This window comes from Panulirus ornatus, chromosome 29, assembly GCF_036320965.1.
Source record: "Panulirus ornatus isolate Po-2019 chromosome 29, ASM3632096v1, whole genome shotgun sequence".
Taxonomy (NCBI): Eukaryota; Metazoa; Arthropoda; class Malacostraca; order Decapoda; family Palinuridae; genus Panulirus; species Panulirus ornatus.
Window position 1 is genome coordinate 5,502,465 of NC_092252.1, and position 25,810 is coordinate 5,528,274.

Consider the following 25,810-nt stretch of genomic DNA (forward strand, 5'->3'; position numbering starts at 1 on the left):
TTTTTTTTCCCCTCCAATTTCTGCCATTCGTAAGGCCACTTTTTTCCCCCATCGAGAGGTCTAGGCACCAGGAAATGGAATGGTAGTGCTAACTTGCATAAGGGGTCGTCCCGTCGTGCTCAAGGGTCGTCCCGTCGCATTCAAGGGTCGTCCCGTCGTCTTCAAGGGTCGTCCGGTCGCGTTCAAGGGTCGTCCCGTCGTCTTCAAGGGTCGTCCGGTCGTGCTCAAGGGTCGTACCGTCGTGCTCAAGGCTCGGTCATAGCTCGAACCGTCGTGCTGCTCGAAGGTTCGTACCGTCGTTGCTCAGAAAGCTAATGAAAAACCCACCTTAATGTCCTTTTTTTTTCCCCAGCCGCCGAGTTAAGAATTAACGATCCTTGACCTCGCCTCATGACGCCCTCTAAATACGACAGGCTGACCCTAAATGCATCGTCCGTGTTACGTAAGCAGCGCCAAGAAAACTATATACTGTGTGTAGTTGAAGAATCCACCACATGGATACGGCGGGATCGATATAAATTGAGTCTGTTGCCTCAGTATACTGCAAGCCTTCGGATACGTTTAATTATATAAATAAATACATCATATAATGAACACAATAAAGAATAATAATAATAATAATAATAATAATAATAATAATACTAATAATAATAATAATAATAATAATAAATAATAAAATAAATAATATATATATATATATATATATATATATATATATATATATATATATATATATATATATATATATACCCTTACTTTCAGCCCTAAGCCTCCACACTTCACCACCATCCCCTCCCACGCTTTCTGCCCTCCTTAACCCCCCTAACCCCCAACCCCTCCACCAAGCCCCTAAGTAATCTATGATCACAAGCTATTGGCCCCAGACGTCTCTAACTCATCAGGGAGGTGCACAAATATTTGTCCTCCTCTTATGAGTGAGTAGGCCAGGGTGGTGTGTGTGTGTGTGTGTGTGTGTGTGTGTGTGTGTGTTATCCATTACTGAACAAGGTATGACGTAGATGCCAAGGCTATCTTAATAATTTAACAGAAGGCTTTAGTCAAAATCGATATGCCCTGCATATGCATAATACCATATATATATATATATATATATATATATATATATATATATATATATATATATATATATATATATATACACACACACTGTGCACAAGCAAAGGCAAAGGACACGTATTCAAAGACATACGCATATAAACACGCCTATGATACATACATACATGCATACATACATACATACATACATACATACATACATACATACATACGTAATCAACAGACATACATATGGACGCGCGCAGCGTCCAAACACAGCCACGAACGGCAGAGACCACAGCACGAAGGGCATAACCGCTAATTCTTCAATCAGTAAATTGAATTCCCAAATATTTACAGGGGAATAATATTTCACAGTGCAGGGGTCTGGAAATTAAAAATTCTGATGGAACAAAATACTAGATAAAAAATTTATTCTTTCTTTTTTCTTTTTATTTGTTCATATTTTACCATCTGGTTTTTATGGGCGGGAGTCGGTGTCTCTGATCTGAGTTAGTTGCTTAATGAACCATAAACCAACCACCCCTATGGCCTGTTTTCTAGACCACCCCCCCTCTCCCCCCTCATTCCTCCATGAGCCATACCCAACCATCCCCCCCTTTTATGACATGTATCCTGTACACCCCCTCATGAAACCATGGACTAATCCCCCCCTCATGAATTTGGTAAAACCCCCTTGACCCATATATAAACTCGTCCTATAAACAGACCTCATAAATTCTGGCCTCTCACACAAACAAACACACACACACACAAACACAAAAAAATACATAAATCTCATCAGTTTTTACATTGTGCTTGAACACTGACCTTACACACACACACAGACCTGGTGAACTCTGAACTCACTGACGTACATGGTGACCTTTGAACTCTTTACAAACCAGATGACCTTTACCTCACCGTATACAACAAAACTCATGATGCGTGACCCAGAGGAATTCTGACGTTCAAACCTCACAAATGGAAACAAAAACAAAAAAATAAACATACAAAAAATAACAAAAACAACATACAAAACATAATGAACTTTACCCCTTGACCCCTTGACCACCCCTCCACCCTCCTCACCACCAATAAAACACGACCTCTGACGCCATACATTATAAATGCTGACGGACTTTGAACTCGAACACACACACACACACACACACACACACACACACACACACACACACACACACACACATACAAAACTTGATGGACCTCACCCCCTCAATTGGACTTTGAACTCACAGACAGACAAAGACAGACAGACAGACAATCTCACGATCTCTCTCATCTCCTTTCTCAAACCAGGGGACACGGCCCCCCACCACTCTGAGACATGAAGAGGTTTTACTAAGTATATGCGTCCCACACAAGGGGGTCTCAAAAGGAAGGGAGGGAAGGAGAGAGAGAGAGAGGCAGAAGGGAGGGAGGAGGGAGGGTGTGTTTCAAATGGCAGCATCGCTAAAGAATTCCCCTCAAGCTGTGGGGCTAATTCAGATGCGCTCACCTTGTGATGGGAGGTCTGGCCTCTGTGGGGTGCTGCGGGTGGGGTGGGGGGTTTGAGCACACTGGCCGCATACTGATGACGGCCACAAGCCCGGCACCCACCACGCTTCCTCCCACCCTCCTTCCGCCGACCCTTATTTCATATTAGGGCTCTGACAATGGCCTCTTGCATCATATTAGGGCTTGGCGATGGCCTCTTGCTTCATATCAGGGCTTCACATAGGCCTCTTGCATCATATTAGGGCTTGGCGATGGCCTCTTGCATCATATTAGGGCTTGGCGATGGTCTCTTGCTTCGTGTTACGGCTTCACATTGGCCTCTTGCTTCGTGTTAGGGCTTCACAATGGCCTCTTGCATCATATATATATATATATATATATATATATATATATATATATATATATATATATATATATATATATATATACACACACATATATACTCTTCTTCGTAAGTACTGACCCGCTTCGCATGAGGTAATGCGACCCTATTTCCGGGCGATGGCTCCTCATATACTGACCTCATTACTCACACCAGTGACACACTGTCTCACCCCGCTGTCTCATACTTGGTTTTACGGTTCATATTCGCGTTTGAAATAGGCCTATCAATTCATGCTGAGGGGGGAGGGAGAGGGAGGTTCATATTGGCTATAAGTTTTACGTATGAGTTTGAAATAGGCCTATTATCATTTCACGGTGCGGGTCCATTATTTACATTATGGTGCATAGATTAAGTTCAAAATAGGCCTCCGCTCATTCCCGGGGTGAGTTTAATACCTCGCTGCCGCTTCAGTGCTGCAATTCACATCGTTCTCCTGACTCATACTGAAAGTTCTCACTGGGGTCTCTAACCTCACACTTATGCTTCCACTGGGTCTCTGGCTTCACACTTATGCTTTCTTTGGGTCTCTAGTTTCACACTCATGCTCTCAGTGGGTCTCTAGCTTCACACTCATGCTTTCAGTGGGTCTCTAGCTTCACACTTATGCTTTCAGTGGGTCTCTAGTTACACGTCTTTCAGTGGGCATCTAGCTTCATACTTATGCCTTCAGTGGGCATCTAGCTTCACACTTATGCTTTCAGTGGGTCTCTAGCTTCACACTTATGTTTTCAGTGGGTCTCTAGCTTCACACTTACGTTTTCAGTGGGTCTCTAGCTTCACACTTACGTTTTCAGTGGGTCTCTAGCTTCACACTTATGTTTTCAGTGGGTCTCTAGCTTCACACTTCTGCTTCTATCTAGTTCTCTGATCGGCACTGGGGCTCGTATAGGCTCATACACCCATGATGCTTCATGCTGACAGATCTCTTTAGCCTTTCCTTCATACTGTGTTTAGAAACGTGGCATCTCTGGCATGTTCAGCGTACAAGAGAACCTCACACCCCCTCACACTCCTGATGTACGAACACTTTACCTTCCCCCACACCGGGTGAGGCCCAGAATCCTTCTCATATTTGGTCCACAACACTGATTATTTCCCCTCGTGATCCACTGTCCTCCTACTGGTGTACATACCTACCACTGTTCCTCAACGAGTTGTTGTATGGGTCTACAGTCTCCTTCGCAGCTGGCGTAGAAGCCTGTCACCTCTCCCCCACCAGCTGGTGTTGAAGCCTATCACCTCGCCCTTCCAGAGGGTGAGGAGGCCTATCACCTCTCCCTCACAGCTGGTGTAGATGCCTACCCCGCCTCATCTTCCTCACACTCGGTGTGTGTCGAAGTCTACCATTCACCTACAAGCCCCGTGCTGATGAAGCCTTTCCCTTTGCTAATGAAGAAGTCTACAGTCCTCCTCCACCCCACCCCATCCCACACCCCGGGCTCGCTGATGAAGCCTTCTACTCGACACGTAAGGGAGGCTACGGTTCCCTTCCTCCCCTCCTTTTCTCACCAGCCCCGGGGTCTGCCCAACACACCCACATCATCTACATGACAAAAGAAAAAGCTGGTCTGCTTCTCTTTCCCTCCTCCCACACCCCACCTCACACACACCTCTCGCGTCCGGATATACCCGAATGCCGTTATTTAGAACCAATTCACTACAGGCTCTCGTATTTATATATATACAGGGGAGGGAGGGGGTGTGTTTGGCTCACAGGCTTATCGCCATATTTAAAGGGTGTCCCCTTAACTCACGCACACCAAGGGTACGGTAGAACTTTTGTTACAGCAGCGGGTGGTGGGTGGGTGGGGGTGGGTAAGTCATTATCGTGGGACGATTATATAATGACTGATTATGTGAATTACAGGACCGGTTCGCGATGACTGGTTCACCTGACGCCTGATTCGTAACGACCGGTTCGGTTTTAGCATTACATCATCGCCGGGAAGTTCATTTCGGGACTGGTTTTGTCATTATTGGTTCATTTTAGAACTGCTTCATAATGGGGTTCATTGCGTTGGGGTTTATCATTACTGCTTCATAATGGGGTTCAATTAAGAACAGCTTCATAATGAGGTTCATTTAAGAACTGCTTCATAATGGGGTTTATATAAGAACTGCTTCATAATGGGGTTCAATTAAGAACAGCTTCATAATGAGGTTCATTTAAGAACTGCTTCATAATGGGGTTTATATAAGAACTGCTTCATAATGGGGTTCATTCAAGAACTGCTTCATAATAAGGTTCATTCGAGGACCAGTCCACAAATAGTTCGTTTATTCAAGGCTTGGTTCATAATAACTGGTTCATTCTCTTATTGAAGGCTGGATCGCGATGGGTTAGCTAACAATGTCTACTTCATTAAAGAGCTAATTATCAGACTACCTGCTCATTTAAAGGCTGGTTCGTAATGACCCGCCCGGCAACGGTCAGGGTCAATATATCACAACAGAGTGGGGGGGGGGGGGAGAAACGTACTTAGGAACATCCAAATATCACACAAGCTTTTGACTCTATAATGGTCATTGTTTGTTGAGAGAGAGAGAGAGAGAGAGAGAGAGAGAGAGAGAGAGAGAGAGAGAGAGAGTGAGAGAGAGAGAGAGAGAGAGATTAATCTCATGATCAAGATGAACAACACACCTCAGTGATCACTACTGTACATGTATATAATAATCCACGTGACCTTTACTATCAACAAAAACAAAAGAGAGAAAGAAAATGATATACTAAGTGAAAAAAAATATATATTCAACCCCCCAAATTTACTACTCTTTGCTGAATTCCACGTACCCATTTTTCACTATCGTACCAATTTTCACTACAAATCAACATTACTCGTACCAATTTTCACTACGACCTCAGACGTGTGTAATAATAACCAGGACAAGCCTTCGTCTTTATGCTAATGTATTCTGAAGCTAATCTGATATATTTGCAGCCACGGAAATATATCAGTATGCAGCACGTTAAACTGTAGGGAAAGTTATTAATAAGACTGGGCTGGTGTGTGTGTGTGTGTGTGTGTGTGTGTGTGTGTGTGTGTGTGTGTGTGTGTGTGTGTGTGTGCGTGCGGTGAGGAGCGTTTCTCATTTGCATATTCATTATGTCTTAAGCAGGGCAGAACAAGGTGTAATTTATCTCCACAAACTCCCTTTTGAATCTCACTACTGACAATTATTCTCTCTCTCTCTCTCTCTCTCTCTCTCTCTCTCTCTCTCTCTCTCTCTCTGTCTCCTTCATCCTCCACACCCTCGCCCCTTCCCTCCCAAACCTCACACTCGTGCTCGACCCCCTCACACCCTCATTCCTCCCTCACACACACATTAACAACGACAGCATCTCATTATTATCTCATTACTTGTGCTGTCAGGCCAGGTCGCCACAACTTATGTGGGTGGGTGGGGGGATTTCTTAATAATTCACAAGTCTCAGCGAAGTAATTAAATAAAGAAATATATAAATAAAAAGAAAAGTGACTCAGGGAAACATGTCCGGGCGTTCTAGTTTCAAGCAGTGTGAAACGCTAAGACTATGAAACATGACTTTGCGTGTGCCAGTTTCATCACAGCAGTATGAAACGCTAAGACTATGAAACATGACTTCGTGTGTGTGCTAGTTTCAAAACAGCAGGGTGAAACGCTAAGACAGAAACGGTAGGTGCTCCAGTCTCAACAGGGTGAAACGCAAATACACAGAAACACGATGTTGTAGATTCAACAGGCAAAGTGAAACTGAGAGACTTCGGAACATTTCAGTTTCAACACAGCAACGTGAAACGCGGAGACTAAGAAACATAGTCGTATATTCGAATCCATGTTTACCTTCGTAAGTTTCAGCACAGCAAAGTGAAACACAGTCACTAAGTTGCATTCCACGTTTCTCTTCACAAATTCCAACACAGGAAACTGAAACAGTGACACCTAGAAACATGGCCACGTGTTTCACAATTTCAAGAAGCAGTTGGGAATGTACGTAAGCCAATAGGAATGTAGAGAAACAATCAGGAATGCACAAAATGCAATTAGGAATGCACAGAGGCACTCAGGAATGCAGAAAAACGATGAGGAATGCAGAGAATCAATGAAAAATATACGTAAAAGGAAAATTAATAATTAGGTTTACCTCATTTTTTCTCCCCTCCCCCTCGTCCACCCATCCTCCCCCTCCCACCCTCCTCCACCCACTATGAAGGCGCACGAGCAATAGTCATTACGTCTCCGTCTGCACCACCACCAGCAGGAGGAGGAGGAGGAAGAGGGGTGGTGTGTTGTGGGGGTGTCTGGCTGGCTGGCCCCAGGGGCGATGTTCACCCTGTGCTCGGGCCTGAGCCAAGCCGTCCACTGGGAAATCTAAAGGAAGCGAAAATCGAAGAGCAATGATGTTAAGGCCTTATTACCTGCGCGAGGGGGGTGGGGGGGAAGGGGAGAGGAGTGGGGAGGGGGGAGATTACTTGATGTCACGGGCGAGGAGGGTGAGAGGGGTTAGGGTAGGGGAGGTTAACTGGTGCGGGGGTGGGGGCGGGTGTGGCTGATGACACGGACACTCACGGGTGGGGAGGAGAAAAGGGGGTGGGGGAGGAGGAGAAGGGGAGAGAACACAGGGGGACGAAAACGGAGGACTAAGGGGAAGAGAGGAGGGGAGGAGAGGAGACAGGGGAGGATACTGTGCCAGAACTACGACTATTAAGCAAAGGGGGAGGGAGGGGGAGTCAGGCTGCGGAAAAACGGGGAGACAAATACGTAGAGAGAGAGAGAGAGAGAGAGAGAGAGAGAGAGAGAGAGAGAGAGAGAGAGAGAGAGAGAGAGAGAGAGAGAGAGAGAGACATATTGGGGAGAGATAGTACCACGGACAATGGGGGGGGGGGGGGGTGAAGAGAATGCCTTCCCACACCCACACCCCCACACAGAAAGGGGGGAGGGGGGGGAAGGGGTGTACGTCTCTATACAGCCAATAAGAACTCGGGCTGCATACAGCAGAGGACCCAACACTACAACATATTCTTTTATGTCTCTCAGCGGCAGACGCTCAAAGGGGAAACTTAAGTCTCTCTTTTCTATGAGATTTTTCACCCGTGTACCTGATGTATTTGATGTGGGGAGGAGAGGAGGAGGGAGAGGGCAGACTGTGGCATCTATGTCACAGGACTCACGAGCACCGTGGTCGGTCTTTGCCGTATCCCACGGTCCGTGGTACCACAGTCTGTTTCGTACCATAATATGTGTACTGCTGTGTCTTCTATCGCGGTGTCTGTGCCACTTGTACCTATGGTCTGTGTACCACTGTACCTATGGTCTGTGTACCACGGTCTGTTTCGAACCACAATACGTGTACCGCACTGTCTTCTTCTATCACGGTCTGTGTACCACTGTAACTACGGTCTGTGTACCGCTGTGCCCACGGTCTGCGTACCACTGTACCCATGGTCTGCGTACCGGTATGGGCTGTCACAGGATGGACTGTACCGAGGCCTGTTTAACCAGACGTGCATGTACCCACGATCTGTGCACCGCGATCGCTGTACCACCGTCTGTACCACATCCACCTTTCCGCTACGTGACCTGTGGCGCACAGGAGGGCAATCATAACGATACTCATGCAACCCCGGTGTAGAGAGTTCGACCCTCTCCACCTCCACCTCCTCCTACTCATCCTCCCACTCATCCTCCTCCTCCTCCTCCTCCTCCTCCTCCTCCTCCTCATCTTTCTAAAAGCCAGAACACAAACAGCTTTAAGGAAGGTTCAACTTTCGAGTCTCAACAAGAGAGGAAAAATAATCCTGTGGTCCAACATATGGTAAACTCCACTGGCACAAAACGGTGGGAAAACTCCACTGGCACAAAACGGTGGGAAAAAACTCCACTGACACAAAACAAATGGGAAAAACTCCACTGACATAAAACGGTGGGAAAACTCCACTAACAAAACGGTGGGAACAACTCCACTGACACAACACAATCACAAAAACTTTTAATCAAATCCTACGAAAAGTGTAATTAATCGTAATTCTAAAAGAAAAAAAAAAAAACACGTTCCAAATGCGAAGTACTTTGGGAGAGAGAAAACAAGGAGTTCCATCATTTAAAAACGCCACCTGGTGAAGTTCTTCAGGGCATAATTCCGGGCCGACGACCCTTCAACAAACTGCCCAGGCCAACGACCCTTGAACAAACTGCTCTGGCCTTCTGGTAAATACTTGATGTATCTTTGTGTCGAGGGATCATTCATCCGGGTGCCCCCCCCCCCCCCCAGTACAGGTAGCGGCTCCCAACTTGCAGCCAGACTTAATACTTTTGGGGGGGGAAAGTAATGTTCAAACTTAATACTTTTCAAAAGTAGCGTATAACAAGGTTTCGTTCGGGTGGGGGCAAGACAGGGGGGGGGGAGTTTAAGTCCAGTCACCTGGGAAAATCGCGTCTCCGTAAACCGGCACTGGTTTACCTCAAGTGGAGGTGAGTGTACCCCACCCCATGTCACTCGCTATTGTAAACTCACACAAGAAAGTAAAGTTCGCCTCGGGTGAAAGTGAGACTCACCCACCCACCATCTTATGGGAAACTCACACAAGTTTACCCCAGGTACGTGTGAAAGGCCCCCCCCCCCAACCGTCCCTTCCTACCGTAAACCCCCATGAGTTTACCTGGGGGTCATGTACCCTCCTCGGGCCCCCTTTCCCTGGAACTCCTAACAACATCCAGCATTACACTGTAATTGGCGACCTCCTGGAAAAGCAGACCTCCACCAGCCTCACCCTCTCTGGAACGGTAACGGGCCAGCCAAAGGCGGCGTCACACACATATTCAGGAGAACCCCAGCAGGAGCAATGTGCCAGCGAGGAATGGACACTGTAGCGGAGGGAGAGGGGGTCTAATCACTACAGTTTATGAGGTAGGTTTCCAAGAAGGGGGAGAATATGGAAGATGGCGTGAGGGGTCGGAAGAGAGAGAGAGAGAGAGAGAGAGAGAGAGAGAGAGAGAGAGAGAGAGAGAGAGAGAGAGAGAGAGAGAGGAGGAGAGAGAGGAGAGGGGAAGGGAGGGTGAGTGGGAGGGAGACCGGACGACGTACTTCCTTTGTATAGCGAGATGCGACAGTTATGAGCGGGGTGGGGGGGGGGGGATGGTAGGGAGGGGGGGGCGGCGTGTCCTAAGATATACATATACAGGGTGGGGTCGGGACGGAGGGAGGCGGGTTTGGGGAAGGTCTTCTCGCCTGTAGGGGGTTTTTCATAAGCTTCATGTTGGGGAGGAGGAGGAGGAGAAGGGGGGGGGGTCTTGTGGATCGTCTGTGGGAGAAGAGTCTTATAATTAACATGAGAGCGGTCTTATAACACACCCGAAGGGGGGTGGGGTCTTATAACTCGCCAGAGGAGGGAGTTATTATACCATGTCCGAGGGGTGGTCTTATACAATGCCAGAGGAGGGTCTTTTAACTCGCTAGAGGAGGTCTTATAAGTCGCCCAAGGAGATCCTTCGCTTCCCCTTAATACTTCATAAGTCTCCATACATAACGGGTATTATCATCCCATTCTTTCTTATTTCGCTTATCACATGCTAATCACGTACGTCAACAGCCTTTTTAAAAGTTATACGAATGTGGGTCAGTCAGTTCAAGGACGTTTGGTTATGTAAGTGAGACATGGACTGGCGCGCCCGTAGATTTGTTAAGTAAAACTTAATTTAAGAATGACCACAAACTTTCATCGACCAAACCCTAGGGGAGGATGAACAGCTAGGTAGACTGGAAATCATCGACTGACGCAACCAGGAACCAAACCTATACGAGTGTGTTTCATTTTACTCTTTTACAATCTGAGGTACCTGGCGCTACATCGGTAAAAGGGGGCTTTTATAAAGGAAAAAAAAAAATGTTTATATATCACTCCCGAAAATGGCCTTCGTTGGCCTTTTAAGTCACCCTTAGATCCTGCCTTTGATCATCAGGTTCCTCCAGGGTAAAATCAAGGGTCCTATGTTACCCCTACGTAAGTTACCCCTACGTAAGTTACCCCTACGTAACGAAGGGAATGAACCGAGTCTAATCTACAAGGCTTTCAAAAAAAAAAGTGGTGACCTTTGGCGACCATAAAATGGCTTCATAATCAATGGGTTGTAGCTCACGACCATGCCCAGATTTTGAAGTACCTACATCCAAAAAAAAAAAGAAAATACCGGGTCCTCTACGCGTGCTGCGGGTCGGCTGTGGAACAGTAGCCAACAAACGCACAAACCCTTGAAAAATATGCATTAGATTCTTGCATGAGTGTGTCTGGTCCAAAAACAAAAATGGGAAACACAGGATTTACTTTTTCTTTTCACAGATGGTGAAAGAAAACGGATATTTCTTTTTTTTTTTTTTTTTTTGCAACACCGAAGAAACTGTGGGGAAGATAAACATTCTTTTTTACTTTTTCCAGATTCTGAAATTTATGAACAACAGAGTGATTAACTTTAAAGTCAGCTTACTATTTCAGCAAACGGTATTTACGAAACCAGCAGTTAAATGGAAAAATCCTAAAATAGCGTCTTTAAAACTGCTTACTTGCTACGCTGAAAAACAATATTAAAAAATAATGCGTGACAATTGCAAATTACTGAACAAAGTGAGGACATCAAACTCTCTCGAATGAACGGGAATACGTAGACATCATACATACTACGTTGATACTTGATGGGGATATGATCTCAGACCTCAAGGAGGAAGCAGACAACATACAAAGGAAAGGGAGACAGACTGGAGGAGGAAGGGAGAGGAAGACACGTAAGGGAAAGAGACATAATGGGGAATGGAGGTCACACACACACACACACACACACACACACACACACACACACACACACGCACACACACACCAGCCTCAGCCAGGTACTTCCCATCCCAGGATTCGAACCCAGGTGGGTAGATCCGTGGTGAATCATGGTCAGCAACGCTAACCGTCATACCACGGTATAGTAGTGTGTGTGTGTTTGTGTGTGTGTGTGTGTGTGTGTGTGTGTGTGTGTGTGTGTGTGTGTGTGTGTGTGTGTGCCTTAACCCTCCCCTACACTCTCACAGCTCCACCTATCACCTCCAACAATCTACCTCACGCCACGGTCAACCACCATCATCATCATCATCCTACCTCGCACTGGGAGAGAAAGGGGCTGCGTGGTGGAGAAATATCGAACACAGCGAGCAAGCAAGCCAGCAGTGTGGCTCTCGTCCTTCCTGGGAGTAAAATCAAGACCAGGGGAAAATATTTGTGGGTTAATACCTTCTTTTAATGTTCAATCAGTTGGTGTGATGGAGGGGGGGGGGGCGCCTCCCGCACATTAGCATGGGAGACCAGCAATGTCTTACAGTTGTTCTTGGCACATTACCCTGGGAGACTGCACTCTATGACACAGGTCTCTGGCACATTACCATGGGAGACTGCACTCTATGACACAGGTCTCTGGCACATTACCATGGGAGACTGCACTCTATGACACAGGTCTCTGGCACATTACCATGGGAGACTGCACTCTATGACACAGGTCTCTGGCACATTACCATGGGAGACTGCACTCTATGACACAGGTCTCTGGCACATTACCATGGGAGACTGCACTCTATGACACAGGTCTCTGGCACATTACCATGGGAGACTGCACTCTATGACACAGGTCTCTGGCACATTACCATGGGAGACTGCACTCTATGACACAGGTCTCTGGCACATTACCATGGGAGACTGCACTCTATGACACAGGTCTCTGGCACATTACCATGGGAGACTGCACTCTATGACACAGGTCTCTGGCACATTACCATGGGAGACTGCACTCTATGACACAGGTCTCTGGCACATTACCATGGGAGACTGCACTCTATGACACAGGTCTCTGGCACATTACCATGGGAGACTGCACTCTATGACACAGGTCTCTGGCACATTACCATGGGAGACTGCACTCTATGACACAGGTCTCTGGCACATTACCATGGGAGACTACGTCGTCTGTCAAAGGCCTGTGGCACATTACCACGGGAGGCTTCCGTCGTGAGACAATGGTTCCTCGCACAGTCCCCTTTGGGGGTCTGGCCTGGGGGCTTCCCATCTCCCACCCACGGGCGCCCTGGGTGAGGCCGGGGTCTGTGGTGTGGGGGAGATCGAGGGAGGAAGGGAATGAGGGTGGGGGTGGGGTGGTCTGCATTTATCACCGGGTCCATCCAATTAGCATTTTTGTTCCGAATTCCCAAACTTCAGGACATTAGGGTGAAATTAGTAGGAAGAAGCCAGCAGGTGCTTTGACGCCGCCTGACCTCCGCTCTCCGGCCAGGGTTGTTGATGATTTAAACCCGCGAGCGAGACGGAGGCGAGGGGGTTACGACACCCCCTTCAGCACAGTGGCACGACCTCCTCCTCCTCCTCCTCCTCCTCCTTCCTCGAAAGGGTGGGTCTTGCCTCACTACCCGAGGGTCGTGCTCTCCTACCCCCAAGGGTCGTATCATACCAACACCATTGCCTGCGTCTTCAGCCATCATTGAGAATCTTACCCAATGCTCACACACACACACACACACATACACCGTCACTCAAGCCCGCATGATTCAGTCATACATATCGACACACACACACACACACCCGATGTGTGTGTGTGTGTGTGTGTGTGTGTACCACCCTCACGTCACCCGCTGAGCTTTTACGCTGAAGCTGATTAGGATAACTGGATTGGGCGACAGCGATTCTCCATTAGAGCAGAGGGTCGATATTTACTCTTTATCTGGACAACATTTAAACACTTTATTTTGAAAGTCTCTCCGCTATCGCTCTCTGCGCATGCGTTACACTTTGAAAAAAAAAACGGTGTGAGGAGATTATAAAATCCATTTTCTCTTGTCGACATAATGGATGGCGTAACTACTGTAGACAGTAACGCTTGAACGAGGTCTTTAAACTCTTGTATTCTGTACATCAGAAGAAGGGACTGACGGCTTTACGTCTGGCAATCATGACTTGATCTTAACCAAGGCACTTATGAAGGAACTAACCAATCACCACTCAGGAACACACTCCTGGTAGTTTTAACAATACCGGAGGCGACTGGTGGTTAATGTGGAATGGCTACTATTGCACCGACTGCATAAATGGCCATAACGATCCCCCGCTGCCGGCCGGCTTAACAACCTTCTCATTAGCTGAAAATTTGGCAGTCCGGGATGTGCGCAGCGGAGACCATCACACCACACGCTCTGTGTCCACCACTTTTTTTCAAAAAAGGCAAAGGCTATTTCCATTCCCACTCCCACAGCAATTTTCGTTATGTATCCTGAAATCAAAACCCTTTGAACTAAATCTATTATCATCATACGCTGTAGAGGGCTAAGAAGTTTAACAGCTATGATCAATCAAACTTACATCATTTCCCTCAGTGGTTCAAAATTCACTGAAACAACGCTGGGTTAAAGTACCAACGTTCAGCGCCATCTGTCATGTGGTTCCACCCTCAAATCATCAACGTAACTATATCGATATTTTCCCTCCATCATCCGTCAATACGAGAACTGGTCTCTCAACACCACAGACCAATTGGCTAAATAGGCTACACGACATACGTTCACAGCCGAACCGGTAGAAATTCCACTTCGGTATAGTTCATTACATTGACGTATCGCTCGACTGAAATAGTGGAGTACCTGGTGGAAATACGACATACAACGCTCTGATGTGGTCAGATCTACATCAACTACAGCAGAAATTGAGGAGCGGGTCTGGCGGGTGTGAACGGCCGTATGGAGTCGACCCCACTATTCATCGTGACCTGTGAACAGCTGTATGGTGTTGACCCCACCAGTCCTGGAGAAAAGCGAACACCTGTATGGAGTCGACCCCACCTTTTCCTCGTGACGTGTGAACAGCTGTATGGTGTTAACCCCACCATTCCTGGTGAACAGTGACCACCTGTATGGAGTCGATCTCACCAACCCTGGTGGACAATGAACATACCTCACTGGGGAACCCGTTTCCTGAACCAGAGTGACGGGTCGTTAGCGCTTGTGGATCACTGTGTCAGAAGACTCATAAACTGGCCAGTTATGAGGGCTGAAACGAAAATATTTTGGCCAGGGGTCGCGCTCTTACACAAACACATACACACACACATAAACACATATACAGATGGGGCCCCACGAGTGTAAATTTCCCTTCCTGTACAAGACAAACAGGTAATTAACCACATACACAAAACGAAGGATTAAAAAAGTAGTTAAAACCGTAAAAGGCAATCAGGAGAGGAATGAAGGTTGGGGTGAGGGGGATAGGGAGGGAGAGTAAGAAACTGAGGCTGGAACAATGAGAGAATGAGGATGAGGGAGATATGAGGAGGGGTGGGCTATAGGTGGGCTATAGAATAGGTGGGCTATGGATGATGAAAGACTGTAGGTGGAGGGGGGGGTGGAGGTAGGCTGGGGGAGGGGGGGGAGGGGGGCAGAGCGGCCCATAACGAAGCCACAAGTTAGAATGAAAAGCTCTGGGGGGGGGGGGGTGACGGCATCTCCCTCCGTATGGCCAATTCTTCTCTCTCGCTCTGGAGGGAGGGCCTCCATCTCTCCCACACGCAGCACCAGCAGCAGCAGTCCCTCCACCGCACCACACCCTCCCACACAGCAGCCAGCAGCACTCCCTCCACACACGCAGCCTCCCCACATGCACCTCACCCTCCTGACCAACCAACACCACAGGGGCACGACGCGCCGGAGCCAGAACGAGTCTACCTCGCGACACTGCCGGTAAGTCAGGCGTGTGGTCTCTTGCCTCACGTGAACACTGCCGGATCAGTAGATTTTCCGGCGACGATGAGAGACATAGATGTGACTACCCAACACTTACGTAATCCAATATATATATATATATATATATATATATATATATATATATATATATATATATATATATATATATATATATATTACAAATAACCAAACTTTAAGGAGGTCTTGAAAGAACAGTTCGCTGGTGTCTTATCTTCTGGCCCGCCTGCAGACCCGCCACCACCACCATCACCACCTTCCTCCTCCTCCTCCTCCTCCTTCAGGAGTTCTTTTTAATAATTCATACCCTGCCAGTCTCGGGGGTCGCGCGCGCGCGCGCGCGACCGACCCCCCCCTGATCCTTTTTCTGTCCACCCCAAACCCCCGCGCCCTCGGCCTAAGTTAACGCGTGGCGAGTGAAGAAGAAACCGCAACACCGCCACCACAGGTCACCACTTTGATATTCTCGGGGGATTTATTGGATGCAGTGCCACTCCCAGCCAGCCTCACGCGCGGGGACACACACACACACACACACACACACACACACACACGCCACTATAAACAAAAAGAGGACGACGTTCCATTTCCTTCGTAGTCAGTGTTTCTCAACAGCCATTTTCTATTAACTTTTTTTTTTTTTTCTTCTCGGAAGCCGTTTTCTACCCACGTTTTCTCTCACACCCTTCCTTCCCATTTACCTTCCCGTTTCCGTCTCACTCTTTACCACTATCCTCCCTTAACCCCCTTTACTACACCACCCTCCTCACCCTCTACCTTCCTCCTCCTCCTCCTCCCCCACCCACCACCTCCTCTTCCTAAGCGACGAACCAGCGCTCTGTTTTTTTTTTTTTTTCTAAGCCAGAAGTAAGCGTAGCGTCGGGCGGGGAAAGCTGGGGTCCCTCGCCAGGAGAGCGCGGGCGCTGCTCAAAGCTTGGGAGGTAAAAAAAAAAAAATAAAAACACCGCTGGAACGCACTCGCCCACGCCAGGTTATCTCCACAGGACTTACGCTTCCAAAACAACCAAGGCAAGAAAACACTTCTTTCAAAGGTCACAGTATGGCGGGCGCGGTACGTGTGGAGAGAGAGAGAGAGAGAGAGAGAGAGAGAGAGAGAGAGAGAGAGAGAGAGAGAGAGAGAGAGAGAGAGAGGAAGTGATACGTAAAGATGAGATTAAAGCCAAAAAAAAAATATGGATTACAGGAGTTATCTACACATTCTTACGAGACCATTTACGTGCACGGTGTTACCTATGTAATTCATATACATTATCTCCATTGTCTTCATTCTGGGTTTCGACGCGTCCTACGAAACGACTGCATACGACCCTTTTTTTTTTGCACGTGTTGCATACTGCAGCGACCCTACAACCGCCGCACACGACGCATACAACTGTATACTCCTAATACAACTACTGTATGGTAAGGGTGCAACCGCTGCATTATAGTTATATAGCTACGTATTACAAATACAACTGATGTATAAAACTTACACAACCAGTGCGTGACAATAATACAACTACCCACATGGCCAGCCTGCAGTCTGTACACACACACACACACACACACACACACACACACACACACACACACACAGCATTATAGCCTATGATTTTACACTTCTCGGCGACTCCTGCCCTGGGTCAAGAGCTCTCTCTCTCTCTCTCTCTCTCTCTCTCTCTCTCTCTCTCTCTCTCTCTCTCTGACCTTCACACACTGTAGAACGCTCTACCTCCTCCCTCTAACCCCACGTCTTCTTGACTGTTAACCCCACAACCAGTGCCCACCATTCCCCACCCCAGCCCCTGAGTGACTGTAGGACCGTCCACCACCCCCCCCTCCACCCAAACCCCCCAGCCTAGAAGAGTGACTGTAGGAACCTCCATCATCCTCCCCCCACCACCGGCAACCCACCCAAGCCCTGCGTGACGGACAGTAAACCCCAAACTCCGCCGTAACTGCCAAAAGTTTCCCCCACGGCAACTTTTCCCGTCTGTGGGGGGTTGGGGGTGGGGGGGAGGGGGTGGCCTTCCTTCAAGAGGCGACAGTGATGAACGGCGACTTTCCATTAATGTAATATTCACGGGATGCAGCGAGACAAGAGACCTTTAAGTCTCTCGCCCCAAAGTCTCTTGACCCACCCACCCTACCCTACCCCTGGGGTCACGGAGAGAGAGAGAGAGAGAGAGAGAGAGAGAGAGAGAGAGAGAGAGAGAGAGAGAGAGAGAGAGAGTGCTTTAAAGCACCAGGCGAGGCCGGTATAATTGTGTGCCATACGATCGTAAAAGGTGTGTATAAAAATATATAGTTCATGACGAACTGGGGGCGTCTGTCGAAATTTTCTTCTGGTTGGACTTCCGTTTTCTTCCAACTCTCCCGTTCTCTTTATCCGTCCGTCCGTCTGTCTGTCTCTCTACCTATCTAATCTCTCCCTTTCTTTTCTCTCTTCTTCAGTCTCACTCACCATCACTCGTCACAATTAGTCCAGCGCGGGTAAAACATAAAAAAAAAAAATAAATACAAATAAAAAAAAGGACCTCCAAGCATTTTAAACTGCCATGTAAATGCTTTCTGCGCGCGGTAATGGTTGTATATAAATGCAACAGCATCTGTCGCCTCCGCGCCCGGCCAATTTTCACCTCTGATCTCGCTCTTTGTCCGCCTTTCCCTCGTAAAGGTGGGAGGGTCAAAAAAAAATATATATTCATACTGCCCCGAAATCTTACATTTTCCTGCCTCTCTCTCTCTAGTAACAAGACGCCAAGACGATATTTCTTTGATGAAAATGAATGATTTTTACGATTTAAAAATGGAAAACTTCTGGACCATTGTCGTCTATTAATTTGGAGGTATTTTTTCTTTTACAATAAACTTTAATTTCGGGAGATATTTTTCTTTTTTACATTTATACATTTCAGAAATACAATATAATAATGGCCACCTTTACGAGGTCGTACCGGGGAAAAATTTTCCTCTTGTTCTAACGACACATATTTCGGTAATGATGTCTTTGATTACGTCATTCCATTAGAGGCCCCTTTGTAGTGACCTTATTAATGTTTACACGGCCCGGGCGGGTAATGTGACCCTCATCATTACTTTAATTTTTTTCCCGTGAGAGAGAGAGAGAGGAGGGTATATCTCCTCTCTCTCTCTCTCTCTCTCTCTCTCTCTCTCTCTCTCTCTCTCTCTCTCTCTCTCGGTTGTAATGTAATTAATTTTATCTGATATCCACCCCTCCCCCTTTACTACATACAAGTACCTAGGAGACGATATTTTGCCGTGAGAATAGGCTGGCGAGTAGGAAGGAAGGACCTGTGTACGACGGAGATGTTGCGGTGAAGAAGCAGGACGAGAGAGAGAGAGAGAGAGAGAGAGAGAGAGAGAGAGAGAGAGAGAGAGAGAGAGAATGACACGCAAGCTATGGGCTATACGACCAAAAGACGCATGCCATACTGACCACAAGGAACCATTTCAGTTACTTAAAGGCTGTCGGGACACAGACCAGCCAGTTACCTCCCCCCTGCGGCACACCCACACATCTGTGATGAAAGCGGGAGAGAGAAAAATGGGGGCGGGGGGGGGGGCGAGGGGGGGGAGAGTAAAGAAATAAAAGACGTTTCTAAAAACTTCGACTCTTTCCATTTTTTTCCCTTGACGCCGCGTCATCCCTATATTTTTCCCTGTCAGTGTCTGACGGCCGTGAGCCTCCACATTGCAACTCTCATATTCTCGCCAACCGGGAAAGTGTTTAATAAATCCAGCCATCACACGATATATATATATATATATATATATATATATATATATATATATTCTTCATTAAGTATTCTAACTTCTGGTAAAGAACCCTATTCCATGTTCGTAACTGCTTCACTTCACCGTACCACCATTTCCATGGTCGATTAAGGCGCGCGAATCGGAGTTCGAATCGCAGCATGACTGATCCGAGACGCTTCACTCGCTCCCTCACAACTCACACCACAGCAGCCAAACATCACAATACAGCGTCCTTTCTCCCCTAACCCCTCTCCGCTTTCAGGCTTCTCTTCACTGTCAGCATTTGACGAATAACTTGAACGTTAGATCTATAAAATATATCTTGGCTTCTACTGGGAAACACTTCGTTGTATGAAGTCGAAATCTTTCGGGACAGTACATTGGCTGACCTGCCAAATCGAATCGTTTCTCGTTCCCCTCCTTCCTTGTGTACGTCCTGGGAGTGACTGTCTTTCATCAACAAATCTTCCTGGAATAAGGAAGGTCAGGGTCATTGATATTACGATACCATACTCGCGTATATATACTTATGCATTCTACCTGTATCTATCGCGTCCTCTCTGCCTGTTCATTCCACTTCGTCCGTCCTTACGTGCTGCGAGGGCATTTACTGTCATCTTTTTCTCGCGTGTCTCTTGCTTATGTTCATTCTACGTCCTCCGGATGTTCTGGCCCCCTACGTCTTTCAAAGAAATGTTCACCATCCTCGTCATCAACCAAGTCTACACAATCAAGGAGAGAGAGAGAGAGAGAGAGAGAGAGAGAGAGAGAGAGAGAGAGAGAGAGAGAGAGAGAGAGAGAGCTGGTGTGTGAGACGGAAGCGAGGAAAATGGTGTGAGGTGGACAGACAAGGTGGATGAATAAATGGCAGCCACTGTTCGATTTCTGGACGTCTTAATCCACCTCTCTGCCACTGGCAGCTCCTCCACCTCCTCCATCTCTCTCTCTCTCTCTCTCTCTCTCTCTCTCTCTCTCTCTCTCTCTCTCTCTCTCTCTCTCTTTCTCCGCACCATACCTCCATATCTCTCATCATCTCACAATATCTAATTCTTTTCCCTTCCTTCTTCTTCTTCTTCTTCTTACCTTCCGCCTGTCTCCCTCATCCTCCCTACTTTCTACACCCGAGGTAATAACTCTACAATCCCTAGCAAAATATCAACCAAATAGTTTACGGTGTTGAGCAAACTGATATATATATATATATATATATATATATATATATATATATATATATATATATATATATATATATATATATATATATACACACACTTCACAGCAGCGAAGATTCTCAGGGGGTCTCTGGGGCGTGTGTGACTCTGGGGGGGGGAGAGGGATATTGGCCAAGTCCGGGGGAGTTCGGGGGGCGGCTATGACCCGGGTTCTGTCGGCGTGCAGTCCCGACAGCTTTACGGCGTCGCCGAGAAATTTGTGGAGTTTGGTGCGTGTGTGTGTGTAAAGTCGGACCTCTGTGCTGCTGGGGGGGTGGATCTGGGAAGAGTGTCCTACCTTGAAGTCCCGCTGAAAAATTCCGTTTTATTTCGATCTTTTATGGTTCCTGTGTGTGTGTGTGTGTGTGTGTGTGTGTGTGTGTGTGTGTGTGTGTGTGTAGGGTCGGACCCCGGCCTCCTCCCTAGGCTACCGGTGTTCGCAGTAATAAACGTCATCGCTGTGACATTTCCCGAACCCCTGGGGTCTTATTGGAGTCTGAGAAGGCCCAGTTAATTTGAACTAGACCTTCATTCACTTCCCCACGCGACCAAGATTATTGCTCCCAGCTTCGTCTGATACACAGTGGAAGAGTATCGGGGAGAGAGGAGGTCCACAGGACACCTTAATAAACACAGTGGAAGGGTATCGGAGGGAAGAAGTCATCGGCAAAATACCTTAATTAACATTGGTACTGTTGACATGTACATACCCCCAGTGTGTGTGTGTGTGTGTGTGTGTGTGTGTGTGTGTGTGTGTGTGTGTTGTACACCTCCTTCGTCCGTGGATCAGCTGATCTATGGTTCCAGATGAGGAAGCTGAGGGGATATCATGAGGAGGCAAGGCTTCTCTAGAAGCCACGTCTCCGCTAATTCCTTAGGGCGAATGGTAAGGACACAGGGAGAGAGAGAGAGAGAGAGAGAGAGAGAGAGAGAGAGAGAGAGAGAGAGAGAGAGAGAGAGAGAGAGAGAGAGAGATTCATCATCTAATATTGCGCGAGACTTAATGTAAAACGCCCACACCCAATTTTCTGTATGTTCTCTTCAAGACCACTTTTCAAACAATTCAATATATTACGCCAATTGATGTCCTTCTTCCTCCTGTAGGTACAAGCAGCGGGATTGTGAGCGAATGAGCTAACAGCTAGCTAATAATAACCTTTTTTTTTAACGGTACGAAGTGTAATTGCTCGAGTCTTTAAGAGCTCTCTATAGGCCATGATACTAAGGCTGACTTCCCCTCCTGTTCTTCATCTTTCATGTCTTTGACGCTGTGGCAACACACCTTCACTTACCGCTGATGCCAGGATAAGTAACGACGAGTCTACGCGACTGACAACACTTGGCAAAAGAGATAGCAACCGGGTTGGTCCCCTTACGCCTTATAAAACGACACTATGTCCAGCGCGGAGGAGTTTCACCTCTCGACAGTGAGGAAGAAAATGAAGAAATCAATTTCACACACTGAGCACATAACAGTGAACCTAACACGGGAGAAACGCGTCAAAGATTTAAATATTCGGGCGGTGGGTCACCGCCCGAATATCTGCGCAATACGACCCAGGAATTGTCACAACAGAGCAGCCGCCTGGGAAGATACAGAGAACCCCTAAATCAAAGGAAACAGATCCATATGATAACATTCAGTAAAGCTCATTCTCTCGACCAACATATACAGCCAAGTCTCTCTCTCTCTCTCTCTCTCTCTCTCTCTCTCTCTCTCTCTCTCTCTCTCTCTCTCTCTCTCTCTCTCTCCCACCCGTAACGATTCACCAAACTATATGAACCAATGGGGGGGGGGGGTAAGCTAGAAGCTCACTACACCTAAAATACTTACGGCACAGACAGGTGACGCATATCTGAAAATGGGGAAAATATTGCCAGTTGTAATCCCACCCCCCCTAATCTGCTCACATAAATAATTCCTTGCTGGAATGACAGACAGGGAGGTGCGTGTGTGTGTGTATATATATTCAATCCACACCAAAGCAGAAACACTCCCGGAAATTTGAGGAGAAAACAATATCAAGGTCAAGGGGAGCGTGTGCTTCGCCTTGCCACAACTAAGAGGATATAACGAACGTCAAGCAAAGGCATCTTGACTTCGTTTAATTTCCCATTAAGTAGACCAAACTAAAAAAAAAAAGTAACAAAACGTGTATTCCACGGAAACCTACAGGACAAAACAGCCTGGTAGACCATGATCTTAAACGGGGAGCCTTGCTCGCATAATTCTGTTGCGAGGGTTAAGGACAACGAACACTTGAAGGCAAATACACATCAAATTTCACCTACTCTTCTTTAAGTCTAATTTGCCCCCAATTGAAAAAAAAAAAAAGTCTTCATAAATACCTTACTAAAATACTGCAACATTACAATGAATGTTATCACGCCACAACTTTTTTTTAACAGTATTTCGAAACAATTATAAGCCAATAATGTAACTTTATACGTTATTGAAAACACGTAACATCAGGCGGTGTAACAATTTCGGTAACTAATTTCGACACCTTTCTCTGGATTTATTGCTGATGCGCACATTCGCCGTCATTCACCATCCATTTATTTTACAAGAATGTATGATATTATATTAGTCCTCTACCTCTTGAACAGTTCTTGGTAAAGCTAGGCTACCTTACTATTCACGGTTCTATCAGCACTTACGTCTCCCTAACACAGCCATACATAAACCATTCTCCCCAGTCTCCACACCCTCCTCCCCATCACCCTCTCCCTTCATTCTCCATTATACAATCCTATTAGCTGTTTCCTTGATGAAAAAAAAAAATGACTGCATTAATTCATTATAAAAAATATGAAATAAATCACATAACTGCACACAACACTGTGTATTACTCGCATTTAGATAAGCAGAGAGAGAAAAAAAAACTGAACCACGCCAACGGCGGCATAACAGAACAGCGTGCATGGTCTAGTGGTGACCCGTTTAAAATTTACCGGACGCGCAGCCCGCTATCGCCCAGCACGCGCATGGACGCGCGCGCGCGAGGCAGGAGCACGGCCGGCCCTTCCAAGCTGGGCGAGTCTTGGGAGACGTGGACCTGAATATGACTGTTCGATCAAAGGGTTCCCAAGTGAACGCTGCACGTCAAAGCATACCACTGGCCAGTGGATACTCCGAGAGTCCGAAGCGGAGGTATTTCAGTGTAATTACAAATGTGTCATTAAACAGCAACACATTCTGCACATTTATTAAATTCCTAATGTTCGGTCGATTAAAGGCAATTATATAAGCTAACCTTTCAAATACGAAATCACTCCATATTCTTGCTATACTTGCTATACATGAGGTAATAAAGTTAGCCTTTCCTGTGCTATATTACATAAAATGTGATTTGACTGAAATTCGTATCATATTGGAAGACAAGTTCGTCAATGTCCAGCAAGATGCCTAACTCAGGCGGTTCCCTAATTACAGTACATTAATTACCATCTGTAATCTAAGCTCGTATCTCCCCAGGGCATATAACGAGGTAAAGTGATGGTAACGTCAAGAATACATATGAAATAAAAATCATACTGGGATACATACGTCCACGTAAGAGAAAAAAATCTAGAAATAGGGCGAGATTTTTCCAAAACCTTTCATCCCAATATTATATATATATATATATATATATATATATATATATATATATTTATATATATATATATATATATATATATATATATATATATATATATATATATATATATATATATATATATATACGAACATAGTGCGTAGAAATGCGCACCTTCATAGAACAGACAAACCTCCAACAGCCAGGATCGAACCCGGGACTTACCTATCAAGGCTCATCAAAGATATCAGGCATCACATACCGACTCCCTTGATATCTACGTTGAAATAAAGCAATCAATAATCATTACACATAACTGCACTTCCATTAAACAGCTAGACGATAGCACTCAGGTAATTCTACAAGGACACAAAAATACCACAAACGCTCAGAATATGGAATACAACGACATGAAATCAATAACAGTGACACGTACCTCTTTTGCCTAGGTGTTCAGCAGGTGACTATCTGGCAGGCTGTATTTAAGAGTAAAATAATGGAGTCTAGGCAGGGTGGCTCTCCCTCAGAAAAGGACTGTCATGTATGTCTGAAAGCGTCAGAGAAATTGCTATTAATTCTTGCATTATCATTTATCTATTATTCTAAAAATCTTTTTCTCTTCATCTAAAGTACAGAGTGGCTGAACTCTGTCTGTTTTCCTTATTTGACATTCGTATAAATAAATCTTAGAGCTACCGATAAACAAAATAATAGTGCCATGGTTAAGGAATATCCTACTAAAGTTTACCATCAATCCATTCCGTTTTCTGTAAATCAAAGTATTCAGAGAGAACCTACGAATTTTTCCTGCTATTCTAAAAATGCTTTATAATGTACACATAAACATTACATCCGTATATATATATATATATATATATATATATATATATATATATATATATATATATATATATATATATACATATGAGAGAGGAAAAAAGTCCTAACGGCATGTAATAGGTTACCTGTCAAAGAAGAATGAGAATCTTTGTTCACTTCTCAAAAGTAATAACTTACCAAAATGATAATTCAGTAATAATTTAGTGTACCCTAGGATGGCTCTACCGTCCTGACATCCACACGCTACCGGGCACCTTACTCCAGAGTTCAGCGACCTTGTTTGACAAGAATTTTTCTACACCGCATCAATGCCCAACCTTTTACATCTTAACACGCACCGCACACATACTCCACGACCGTAAACCTCCCGCCACATACACTACAAATTACACACACTGACCATAGAAAAACCACACCTTCAAATGGCTCGTTGTTTTAAACCAAATATAACAAAATCTAAGGGTCTCCATTAGGTACAGAGATAAGATAAAAATTCATTTAAAAGTCATCGACCTGGACAATAACGTTTCGATTAAAAAGTTAACGGGTAGAAAATACAAATTCTTATATCCCGTACATCGATCATTTCAAAACAACCAACACTGCATCACCATCCAATCTCCATTCATATAGCAAGGCTTGTGCCAGTGCTGTCCAAGTATTGACTCCAGTG

General features: G+C 46.0%; 1 long non-coding RNA gene across 2 annotated transcripts in view; it reads right to left on the reverse strand.

The window, feature by feature from the left end:
- Window positions 1–25,810, reverse strand: part of LOC139758037 (uncharacterized) — a 218,930-nt gene that overhangs the window by 184,597 nt on the left and 8,523 nt on the right. For both annotated transcript variants that reach the window (XR_011714752.1, XR_011714751.1), the window contains exon 3: window positions 24,734–24,844. This is a non-coding gene — a long non-coding RNA (uncharacterized lncRNA). The remainder of the gene's footprint in view (window positions 1–24,733; window positions 24,845–25,810) is intronic.